At 41.3% G+C, this 12,950-nt stretch overlaps 1 long non-coding RNA gene across 1 annotated transcript in view; it reads right to left on the bottom strand.

Annotated features, from left to right (window-relative positions):
- LOC123384570 overlaps positions 1 to 12,950 on the bottom strand; it is a 37,442-nt gene that overhangs the window by 14,236 nt on the left and 10,256 nt on the right. The window contains exon 3 of the long non-coding RNA XR_006595863.1: positions 2,188 to 2,291. This is a non-coding gene — a long non-coding RNA (uncharacterized LOC123384570). The remainder of the gene's footprint in view (positions 1 to 2,187; positions 2,292 to 12,950) is intronic.

Below are 12,950 nucleotides of genomic sequence, written 5' to 3'. Positions count from 1 at the left end.
CTATCAACTTTCTTATCAAACCCTTCATTCATTGTTAATATAAAGAGAAATTTAACCCCAGGTATGATCATCATAACTTCCAAAAAACTGGCAGAAATTGTTTTTAAATTTTTTAATGTTTATTTTATTTTTGAGAGAGAAAGAGACAGAGTATGAGCAGGGGAGGGGCAGAGAGAGAGAGAGAGAGAGAGAGAGAGAGAGAACCCAAAGCAGGCTCCAGGCTTTGAGCTGTGAGCACAGAGTCTGACTCTGGGCGCAAACCCATGAACCGTGAGATCATAACCTGAGCCGAAGTCAGTCCCTTAACTGACTGAGCCACCCAGGCACCCCCAGAAGAAATTTTTGAGATAAATTTTGGAGATTTCTAAGAGACTTACCATCTAGGAGGAGAAATATCACAACAGATTATTGGTAATTATTGGTAAGAGCTTTAATTAGAGTCATATAAAGCTCACAGATAGAATGAAACGTAGGAATCCACTATATTGACTGTGTTCCTCCACAGATGGGAAAAGGAAACTCAGAGAGGTGAATCTAAATATACAAAGTGTAGGGGCGCCTGGGTGGCGCAGTCGGTTGGGCGTCCGACTTCGGCCAGGTCACGATCTCGCGGTCTGTGAGTTCGAGCCCCGCGTCGGGCTCTGGGCTGATGGCTCGGAGCCTGGAGCCTGTTTCCGATGCTGTGTCTCCCTCTCTCTCTGCCCCTCCCCCGTTCATGCTCTGTCTCTCTCTGTCCCCAAAATAAATAAACGTTGAAAAAAAAATTAAAAAAAAAAATAAATAAATATACAAAGTGTAATAACCAGGTTCCAAGGAGCCAAGTCCCAACCAAAGCTAGGGGGATGTATTTCCTAGCATACAAAGGAATTCTAAGAGTGACTAACTCCAGGCCTCGCGAGATTAAAGGTCTGAAATATGTGTCACCTGGCTCTGCTGCAATCTGGGCATTTCTCAGATCGGCTTTTCTCTGGATGACCTTTCTGTGACTATTGGTTTATATTATCCTTTTAATTCATAGTAACAGTGAGAGTAAGTGCTTCTTTCCTGATGGTTCCAGCAAAATCCCAGGGAAGACCCTAATTACCCTGGTTTGGTCATGTATTTATCCTTGAGCCAATCACTGTGGCCCGAGAGGTAGGATATTAACTCATGTGCCAAAGGCGTACAGCCCAGCCAGGTGTGGGGTGGGGATGGGGGACGATTCCCAAAGAAAATAGGTGCCGTGCGGGGGAAAAATCAAAATGAAACAAAATAAAACACCCACTATTCACAGCCACCCAGTTAGCTAGTGACAAAGTTAATAATACAGCCAGAGTCCTTACTCCTGGTCTGGCGTTTCCTTCCACGAAGGCAGTTTTTATTTTGTTTTGCTTTATTTTTCTTTGCCTTGATTTTAGAGTCCATTTGGTTCCTGTTTCTTTTGGCATAATTAAGTGATTGGGAAAGGCATATATCCTCAACGAGATCATCTTCTGCCTTGCAATATTTCTTATTTTTATTTCAAAAGCTCAGCCTGCCCGTTTCTTGGAGCCCTGCAGAAATATGTGCTCCTTTGTAGACGGAATTCCTCACGGAGATGTTCAAGAGAAGATTCTTAATGTCTGCTGCTCCAGTTTCCAACATATGGTCCAACATGTGGCCAAAGAAATGCTGAGGGTGTCTGGTTCCCCCACTCTGGCCTGCTGCCTAAAGTGAGGGGAAACGCTAATATATGTCCAAAGGGACCAAAACCTTTAGAACCTTTTAACTCTTCTTCCAACAGCCTCTTACAAAAGAGTCCGCAATTGCCCTAAATGGGGCCTGTTTGAACAGGGCCACCTCCAGGATCTTGCTGGTTTTCCCTGAGGTTGGCACACGCTGTATTCACTAAGAGTAAGAGGGAATAAGTGCACTCCATCAGCCTCCTTCCCTTCTCTATCAAATGTAAGTGGTGTTATAATATTGATATGATCAAGACTAATGAGCCATTAATTCTAATTCAAAAAAATGAGGTAACTGAACATGATCTTTTACAGCGCATTGATCTGATACACCAGATGAAGGCAAGGTTACATTTCCTCTTGGAAATATGCCTACTCTTCACAAGCAATTTTAAAAGGTTCCCCATATGGATGTGCTCTTCTATGTGCCAAAAATAAATCTAATAGAAGGAGACAAATAGAATGTCTGAAGAGAAAATATGCCCACCTTTTTGCACGTCTTCATCCTTCTCCTCTTTCCTTTAAGGGTCAGGCTGGGTGGCAAGTCAATTTGTGGGTCACCAGAATGTACTTGGGGGAAGCACCAATTTCCTAATGAACGCAAATATATGAGAAGGTCAGAAAATGTGTTCTCTCTTCCCTCATACATACAATAGTGATCACTGAGGGAATTGAGTTTTAATTAGTGGCTGTAAGTGCCATTTGGGGGCTAACTGTACATGCATGTATTTTAGGGTGGAGCTGGCAATAAAGACATTTTATTCTGCCATTTGAAGAGGTAATATACTATGCCAACTTGAAGCTACAAAGAAGGGGGGTACATTTCCCATAAAACACTTTGTCCCTCCTTTGAAAGAACTAATGGTTATTCAAAAACAATCTTGGTTTTTTAGGGGGAAAATACAGATATACACGGTATAAGTTTGGAGATATTGGTTCTGGTGACAGAAGATAAGCGGAGTGTTGAATGGTAATCCCATGGAAGTTATTTTCAATACCAGTCACATTCTAGTCTCTCCTGAACTTTGATCAAACTACCCTTGCACGTACTTATTAGCAGCTTGAATATGTGTAGTGATGGATTGAATTGTGTCTGCCAAAAATTTATATGTTGAACTTCTAACGTCTAGAACTTCTAACCCCAGGGACTGTATTTGGAGGTAGAATCTTTAAAGAAGTAACTGAATTAAAATCGGGTCATTAGGGTGGGCCCTAATCCAATTTGGTATCCTTACAAGAAGAGGAGATTAGGACCCAGACAGGCACAGTGGGAAGGCCATGTGAGGACACAAGGAGAAGACCACCAGCTGCAAGCCAAGGAGAGAGACCTCAGAAGAAAGTGACCCTGACAGCCCCTTGATCTTGGACTTCTAGCCTCCAGAATTGTAAGAAAATTAATTTCTGTCATTTAGACCACCTACTACTTTGTTACAGCATCCTAACAAACTAATACCAACACCAACAGAACTGTAATGGGACTCTAAATCTCTTAGTGATTATCCTTAGAATGTGGGCATACCATTTTAAAAAACTCCCAAACTAATAATGTCAAGAATACAGTGATTAGAATTATCTCTAAGAGTGGAAGAGTTTAATCTTGGAATATCAACTCTACTTTTAAGACCAAAAGGTCATTTAAAATATCCAACAGAAATAAGCTACCCACGAATGTTTGAAAGGAGATTTTAGAGAACCAAAGAGTGTCGGTAGTTTGGTCACCCACTAGAAACTAATGTTGGGGAATCATAATTAAAGACAAAATATTCTGCCAACCCAGAAATCCTCTCCACAAAGGGAGTAGAGAAAAAAACCACTTTCGTTATTAAACAAGCATTTAACCGGAATGTGATGTGCATCACAAGCAACCTGCTAAGAGATTGCAAAGAGAGGAAATCTCACCCTTGCACAGAGTCACGCAGATACAACCCACCGCACACATGTCCTCGCGATACACGATAACTAGTCCTCAAGTCAGAGGACTCGATAGTGCCATTTGTTTGAGAACAAACTGTTCTCACTTGACTTAGTAATTGGGGTGACCATCTGTGTTGGCTAACCGGCTTTCCCAGAGAAAAAACAAACTTGTACACTTCTGGGGCAGGAGGTAGGTTTTCAAGTTGGAGCAGCACACCCGCTGGAAGTCCAGCTCCTTCCATCCCTCGGAAACTGGGAGAGTGAGACACTACCCCCCTTGACGCTTACATTTTAAACGGATGGTTCTCAGGTCCTAGAGAAAGACATTCCCAAGTCATAAAGCAGACAAAATGCGAATCGCATCTTCAAAAGGATTTACAAACATTTGAAAGAAAGGAGACAGGTGCCTGGGGTGGCTCAGACAGTTAAGCATCTGACTCTTGATTTTTGTTCAGGTCATGATCTCACCGTTGGTGAGATCGCGCCCCACATCAGGCTTTGCGAGGACAGCCAAGCCTGCTTGGGATTCTCTCTCTCCCAACTTCTCTCTCTGCCCTTCTCCTGCTCGCGCTCTGTCTGCCTCTCTCTCTCTTTCTCTCTCTCTCTCTCAAAAATAAACATTAAAAGAAAATTTTTAAGTAAAAAAAAGAAAAGATTTGAAAGAGAGGAGATAGTACATACAATTACAAGTTTTCTGAAATAAATGCACAAAGAAAAAGGGAAGGGGTATCTTTTCCTTCATTTTTCAGCAGGAAAAATTAAGCCTTTTATTTTAATTTGTATTTGTCCTTACACTGTCATTTAAGAGTTCAAACAGAAAGAACTCGTGTTTTCATTGGCTTCCCAAATGCACAGTTTTTAATCCATAGAAATATTCAAACCGTTAATTAAAAAATCCCTCTTGGATGTGGCTAGCATCCTCCAAGTCTAAACAAAGCTTGGATTTAGGGACTCTGTACCTGAAAGGACCAAGAAACTAACTTCCGCGCCAAAGAAGACACATTAGGATAGAATCATCTTTACTCCTAAGTTCTGCTAATTCAAAATGTTACGTGAACAGCACAGTAGAAGAGACATTCCAGCTCCATTAGATGTTGTATACATATCTTATTCAGTTTAGGTGATCTTTCCAAATCACTTAAGATTACTTTTTATCCAGGTGTTAAATATTCATGCAGTCTCAGAAATCTGTGAATGTTGTCAGCTGATGGCACAAGCCAGAGATTGGTTTAAGAAAAAAAAAATGGGTGAAATCAAACCAAACCAACCTGGAGGAAAGGAGGGACTCACAAGACAGAAACATCGAGAATCTTTTTCAACACATTCTGGAAAGCAAGCTCCATGAAGACCCACTCTTCATCTGTCCTGCATCCCTTCCCCAGGATCTAACACCCCCTTAGAGATCTCACTCAGCCCCATGGCTTTAAGCACCACCCATCCGCTATCAATGCTCAAATGTGTACTCCCCAGGACGAACCTCCCCGCGGACTGCAGGTTTGTATATCTAATAGTTCACTTACCATCTGCAATGGCACACCTCATCTTTCACATGCCCCAAACTGAACCCTTGATCTTCCCCTCAGAAATTGTTCCACTTACAGCCTTCCTTGTCTCAGTTATGGCAAATCCCGAACTTCTCATTGTTCACACCAGAAGCCCTGGAACTCTTTTTGACTTCTCCCTTTCTCCCACATCAAATTATCATTTGAACATGTCCAGATTCTGACCACTGCCTACCATAGTTACACATCGACACATCCATTTCCCTCTCTTGGGTTATTCAGAAGTTTCCCAAATGTTCTCCTTGTTGCTACTCTTCCCTCTCCACAGTCTATTCTCGACAGAGGAAACAGTGATTGTCCTAAGACACAACTACTTTCAAAACAAAACACTCCTCTACTCGAAACTCTATTTTTTATCTCCCTTGTAGTGGGAGCCAAAATTCTCAGAGTGCCTCCATGAATGGGCCCTTTCCCTTTTATTCTAGTACTCTCTCTCTCTCTCTCTCTCTCTCTCTCTCTCTCTCTCTCTCTGATACAGCCACACTGGTCTTTTGTTCTGTACACACTAAGTTTGTTCCTGCCTTTGCACTGTTCTGAATACCTAGAAGAGTCTTCCTAGAAATCTTCACATGGCTGGTTCCTTTCTCCCCTCAGATTCTAGCTCAAAAGTCATCTCTAAGTGAGAACTTCCCTGACCCCCGTCTGCATTCATCCCCCTCTCATCCTTTATCACATCGTTCTATTTTATTTTCTTTATAGCACATCTTCACTTAATGGTTTACTTGGTTATTGCCATCTTCTCCTTGGTTCCCTCAACTAGAATACAAGCTCCATGAGATCAGAGATCTTGCCTGGCTTGTTCACCACTGTCCCTAGCAGTACCTAGATGTACCTAGCACATCACAGGCCCTCAGTAAATACTTGTTGAGCTGCCCCATGATGCCTTATTATGCAACTGACCTGGAACAGCTGTCCGTATGGTACAGCTGGTCTGCGGTGTCATAACAAAGAACGCCCAGCCACCTAACTGTAAGTGCAGGGTATTATAGTTCCTTTAAAATTTTACCTTATTTGGGGCACCTGGATAGCTCAGTCAATAGAACATGTGGCTCGGGGCGCCTGGGTGGCGCAGTCGGTTAAGCGTCCGACTTCAGCCAGGTCACGATCTCGCGGTCCGGGAGTTCGAGCCCCGCGTCAGGCTCTGGGCTGATGGCTCGGAGCCTGGAGCCTGTTTCCGATTCTGTGTCTCCCTCTCTCTCTGCCCCTCCCCTGTTCATGCTCTGTCTCTCTCTGTCCCAAAAATAAATAAAAACGTTGAAAAAAAATTAAAAAAAAAAAAAATAGAACATGTGGCTCTTGGGGCACCTGGGTGGCTCAGTCGATTGAGCATCTGCCTTCGGCTTCGGTCATGATCTCGCAGTTTGTGAGTTCAAGACCCGTGTCGTGCTCTGTGCTGACGGCTCAGAGCCTGGAGCCTGCTTCGGAGTCTGTGTCTCCCTTCTCTCTGCCCCTCCCCTGCTCACTCTCTCTCTCTCAAAAATAAATAAACATTTAAAAAAATTAAAAAACAAAGAAACATGTGACTCGATCTCAGGGTTGTGAGTTCGAGTCCCACGTTGGGTGTAGAGATTACTTAAAAATAAAAGCTGAGAAAATATAAGTAAATAAATAAGTAAAATTTTACCTAATTTATGTGCCCTTTTCTCCTAATTTTCAAACTTGGGAAAATTCCCAAGAAGTCCATCAATCCTCAATAAAAATTCCCTGAAATAAAAATTTCATGATTTGCTCCTGGATCTCACCTGAAAGGGGCATGACAAAGGATACAGGCATCTGCCTTGCTGCACAGCTGGCCAGAGAGCAGTGAGTCAGCCTCTCCTGCGAAGACTGGAAGCAAGTCACAGATCGACTTCGTGGTTTGGCTTTCACGCAGGAGAAATGGAAAATAAGGCATCTGCCCGTTTTGTGTATGTTTGGGTAAATTACACACCCTAAATAGTTTTAACAATTCAATTAATAAAGAATTAATTTAAGGGGGCACCTGGGTGGCTTGGTTGATTGTGTCTGACTCTTGATTTCGGCTCAGGTCATGATCCCAGGGTCATGAGATTGAGCCCCGCGTCAGGCTTCACACTGGGCATGGAGCCTGCTGCTTAAGATTCTCTCTCTCTCTCTCTCTCTCTCTCTCTCTCTCTCTCTCTCTCTTTCCCTCTACCAATCACACTCTCCCTTCTCTCTCTGCACTGTCCCCCACCCCCACTGCCAAAAAAAAAATTAATGTAAGGGAAGTTATCATTGCTGTCATTTTCAACATGTTTTTGTTACTACCAGATTATAAACCCCTTGAAGTCAGAGACCATCCATGACTCAAACACTATCCATTCATAGAAAACAGAATACATACACTGATTTGACTGGATTCTGAAAGTAGCATGATATTTACTGACAACACGTTGCTCTGAAGGTAGCTGACATACTTTTGCTTCAAAATCTTTACCTAGCTCTAAGAAGGGTAACAGAGCAATCCCTCTCCTTGAGACAGAGTCTAATAAATGAAACTTAAATGAAACTTAAGAATGAAAGTAACTCAGAAATTACCCTCAAGCCCCCTGAAAAATAAAGAGATTTGCACAAGTTCTAATTAATGTGTTTGGGGAAATGGAAAGCTAGAATAAAGGAGGGTATCTCAACTGTACCTGTTATGGTGACCAGAATCAGGGATATTTATCAGGGAAGCATGGAATAAATTCTTCATGGCATTTGAAAAAAATGAAGTCCCAGCGTGTGATATACCAACAGTGGAAAACCACGGGCTTTGGGATCAAATCCAGATGCAAACCGTAGTGGGACCACTTACTGGCTGTGTGCCCTCAGTCAAACTATTTAGTATTTCTGATCCTCAAGTTTCTCATTAGTCACACGGGGATGATGACACTATGCCCGACACCATGACTGAACAGAGTGGAGGCTCAAGAGAGAGACAAAGGGCCTTCACGGGTATGAGAGGAGAAGCTCACACATGGGATAGCAAGTAGGTGTGTGAGCTGCATTCACCTGTCCCGGGAAGCAGGGCAACTAAATAATGCACGAGTTGGAAGCTAATTTTATACTCCAATATGGAAAATGTATTTGATGGGACTGGAAGGTAACGTAGAATGTTAGCAGAGTTGCAATATGGTAGTAACACCTTGAGAAGATAACACCTTGGCCATCGGAGAGGCTGAGGCATGAGGACACTGAGAGAAAGGCACTGACATGGTGGTAGTGAAGGTCTAGGTACATGAATGATGATGGCAGCAATAGCCCATGACTAATGGCACATGGCTATTTATGCTACAGTGCCGTAGCACAGCCAACTCGAGTAAGTCCCAGGGAGTCTTGGCAATAGCTGTTATTTATGTGCTCAAGTTTGGGCATTTATGAGGCACTGTTTGTCTTTTAGGTCTTTATTCTCACAATAGGAAAACATCATCCTCAACAGCCAAAATAAAAACACTGACCAACAGGAAGCCTTACTTTAAAAAAAAAAATCAGGGTTTTTCATCAACTAGCCCATTTCAACCAGCTCCCGAGTGAAGCTGAGCATGGGTACAAGTGCGCCATCTTCCCCAACCCTTGTATTCTTACCATTTTGAGCCACTACTTTCCTCATAAGACAAATTTCTTCCATTCTGGCAAAGCCTCATTATGTTTCAGCCCTATCCTATATAAAATAACATCCCTTCATACAGTCTTCATGGGTTTGGAGGGTTTGTTTGTTTGTTTGTTTAATATAAATTCTACTTTTCCAGAATTTGGCAAAACCGTCAGAGATGTGGCATTCACTTGGATGGGTCTCACTTTTCCAGAGTTGCGATATTTCAGAAAACACAGAAACAGTGATTACCTTTCATCAACTGCTTACTATAAACCAAACAACAATACTAAGTGCTTTACATACATTTCATTAAAGCATTGCATACACACACCAAAGCTATCCCCACATCACAGATGGGGAAGCTTATCTTTAAAATGTTTTTTTTTTATTTTTTTAAACATTTATCTTTGAGACAGAGAGAGACAGAGTATGAATGGGGGAGGGTCAGACAGAGGGGAGACACAGAATCTGAAACAGGCTCCAGGCTCTGAGCTGTCAGCACAGAGCCTGATGCGGGGCTCGAACTCACGGACCGCGAGATCATGACCTGAGCCGAAGTCGGATGCTCAACCGACTGAGCCACCCAGGCGCCCCTAAGATGTTTTTATTTTTGAGAGAGAGAGGAAGAGAGAGAGCACGCACCCACACAAGTTGGGGAGAGAGACAATGGGAGAGAAAGAATCTTAAGCAGATTCCACACTCTATGCAGAGTCTGAGACAGGGCTTGATCCCATGACCCTGAACTGAAATCAAGAGTTGGAAGCTCAACCGCCTGAGCCAGGTGCCCTGGCTTATCTTTAAGAACAGAGGTTCATCATTTGGGCTGCACATTATATGCCCAGCCTATACCTCAGACCACTGAAAGCAGATTCTCTGGGGGAGGGACCTAGCCATCACTAGTTTGTAAAACTCCACAAGTGACTCCAATGTGCAAAATTGACACCACTCTTGTAATTCCTTATCCACAGTCATTCAGGTTGAAAATGGCAAAGGGCAGTCTTTCTAGTCTAATGCCCCTATTCCAAATGACTATACTCAAGGTTCTTGAAACCCTGGCAGCACAAGAATGATCTGGGCGAGATTTATAAAATTACCAGCACAGACCCTACTCCCAAAGATTCTGAGTTTATTGGTATAAATTGGAGCTCAGCCATGGGTGCTCTTAAAAAATTTCCCATGCTATTTTACTGTGCAGCCAGGTTTGAGAACCATTGCTTTATATTATTTTTATTGGCTTAATAATTTAAAAAAACTTGTTATATTTATTTTCCCGCATAGCTTGAAGGCTTTCTTAAACCAATCTATATTTCTACACGCTTCCCCATTGGTCTTTTCTTGTCCTAAGGGAATGTATTTAGAGTTCTTGACCTCCATCTGCTAATTAATATGATCAATGACTTTAATAATGAGTATATATTGAATATTCACAATATAATACATACGCCCAAAACATCAGAAAGTGCCTCAAAATCTGGAAGCTTATAATATAAATATTTCACTGGTGGGTTCTTTTTTTTTTTTCTTTTTTGGCAATGCACAAGTATGTTTAAAAAAAAAAAAGTCCTAGGCTAGGCCTACATAATCCCTAGAAATGAGAAGGGGAATGACTAGCATCAACGAAAATCCTGAAAGCTGAAAATTAAAGAGGCAAGTGTCATGATGTCATATAAAGGCACACTGGAAGTCATTAAGGTACTCTTATAAATGGAAAACATAACAAAAAGGAATTCAAAGAGGAGGACAAGATTCTCAAGTGGAAAAATACAAATGAGCTTATAAAGTGCTAAACAACCAACAATACTGATTTCTTTCTTGCTATTTTTTAGTCTTATTAATTTTAGCCTTACTACTTTTGTTTTAGAGTTTTTTTAATGGCCTTATTGAGGCACAAATGACATATAATAAAATATACATGGTTAAAATTTGCAATTTCATGTTTTGATATATGTATACAACCGTGAAACCATAACAACAGTCAGGTTAGTTACCTCTAGAAGCTTCCTCATTCCCTATTATAATCCCATCCCTGCCCCTACGCAACCACTGATGTGATTTCTGTCATTATAGATTAGTTTGTAATTTTTAAAGTTTTAAATAAATGAAACCATACAGTCTGATGTATTGTATAGAATCATCCAGAAGGGATTCTCCTTTTTTTTGTTTATTTTCACTTCTTTCATTCAGCATAACTATTTTGAGATTCATACATTCTGTTGTGTATATAGTTTATTTCTATTCTTTGCTGAGTAGTAGCCCATTATATGGACATACCACAACTTGTTTATCCTTTCATCTATTGATAGACATTTGGATGGTTTTGAGGTTTTTGCTATCACAGGTAATGTTGCTATGAATATAGCATATTTGTATACAAGTCTTATATAGACATATGCTTTCTTTTAATAGGGGAGGTGAATAGCTAAACTATGTGAGAAGTGTGTGTTTAATTTTTTAAGAAACCGCCAACCTCTTTCAAAATGGTCATACCATTTTACATTCTTACCAGCAGTGTATAAAAAGCTTCTATGCTTCTATGTTTTCACATCCATACCACCAATTGATATGGCCAATTAACTTGACTTTTTAAACATATGAAATAAAGCCATAAAAGTTTATTTTAATGTCCTTTTCTATCTATTATTGTAACATTTATGTGAGTTCTGGGTTGATTTTGATTTATTTTTCTCCTCATTCATGATTGTATTTTCCTGCTTCTTTGCCTGCTTGGTGATCTTTGATTGAATGCCAGAGATTGTGGATTCTCTCTTTTTCAGTGCCGGATATTTTGTATTTCTGTAAATATTAAATATTTCTTAGCTTTATTCTGGGTTGAAGTTAAGTCACACAGAAACAGTCTGATCTTTTCACGTCTTGCTTTGTTAATTGAGATCAGAACTCTGTTTAGTGTAGGGATCATTCTTCCCCACTACTGAGATAAAGCCCTTCTGAGTAATCCACTGATACCCCTTCAATTATAATGCTCACCAGTCTGGTTGTTGGGAACAACCTTATGCCTCTCCCTGTGGGTGTGTGAGGCATTTTCCCCTGTAATCCTTTCAGATGGTCCTTTCCCCAATTATGGGTAGTTTCAGTACTCAGCTAAATACTCAAGGAGGACCTCTGCAGATCTTTGGGGTTCTTTTTCAAATACTCTGTCCTGTGAACCTCAGCCACCTTCAACTCTCCTCCCAGATTCACATCTCTGTCTCCTCAAATCAAGGAGTCTGCGGGTTATAGCCTGGGTTCCTCTTTTTTGAGCTGTAGTCCAGACACTCTCTCTACGCAGTTAGTTGGAGCAGTCATAGACCTGACCTCATCTGTTTCCCATCTCTTAGGGATCCTTGTCCTTTGTTGTTTCGAATACTTTTCCTGGTATATTTAGTTTCAGGTGGGGGGAATATATCTAATCCTTGGTACTCTACATTGTCTGGAAACAGACAATTTATTTTCTGTATATTTTCTGGTTATTTAAAATTCCCTGATTATAGATATTCAATACAATCGTGGAGCTAGAGCTGCACCAAGGAGATGGCAAACACAAAATGCCAAGTGAGAGCAGGTTTCCTCTTGTGGTACACAACACATGCCGTGAACCCACATGTGGATTTGGTCTACTCAGCTGGATTATAAGTACCACGATGATAAGGACTTTGTCTTACATTCTTCATGGATCCTTCTATGTCCCTCGCCTGCACCCTGCAGAAGCAGGATAAATGGTGGTAATTACTAATCTGCATTCTCCTTTCACAGCTTAAGTCTCTTTCATTTCCCTGGGCTGAGACAATGTATGAGCACGAATGCTCACTAATATGCCTTACTACATAGATCTTGAAAGAACTTCTTTTTTAGCATTTTTTAACAGGCAAAAATAAATTGTAATAAAAGATCTCAAGTCTGGTTCCTTTCTTAAAAAATTTTTAAAAATGTTTTATTTATTTTTGAGCATACAAGAGAGACAGAGTGTGAGTGGGGAGAGGCAGAGAGAGGGAGACACAGAATCTGAAGCAGGCTGTGGGCTCTGAGCTGTCAACACAGAGCCAGATGCTGGGCTCAAACCCACAAACTGTGAGATCATGACCTGAGCCAAAGTCTGACACTTAACCAATGAGCCACCCAGGTGCTCCTTAAATCTGGTCCCTTTTTAACCCATATAAGAGGACAGGAGCTATCTCACATGCCTTTAATAACTCTTACAGT

The sequence above is a fragment of the Felis catus genome, chromosome A1 (assembly GCF_018350175.1).
Source record: "Felis catus isolate Fca126 chromosome A1, F.catus_Fca126_mat1.0, whole genome shotgun sequence".
Taxonomy (NCBI): domain Eukaryota; kingdom Metazoa; phylum Chordata; class Mammalia; order Carnivora; family Felidae; genus Felis; species Felis catus.
This window is presented reverse-complemented; position numbering and strand designations above follow the sequence as displayed.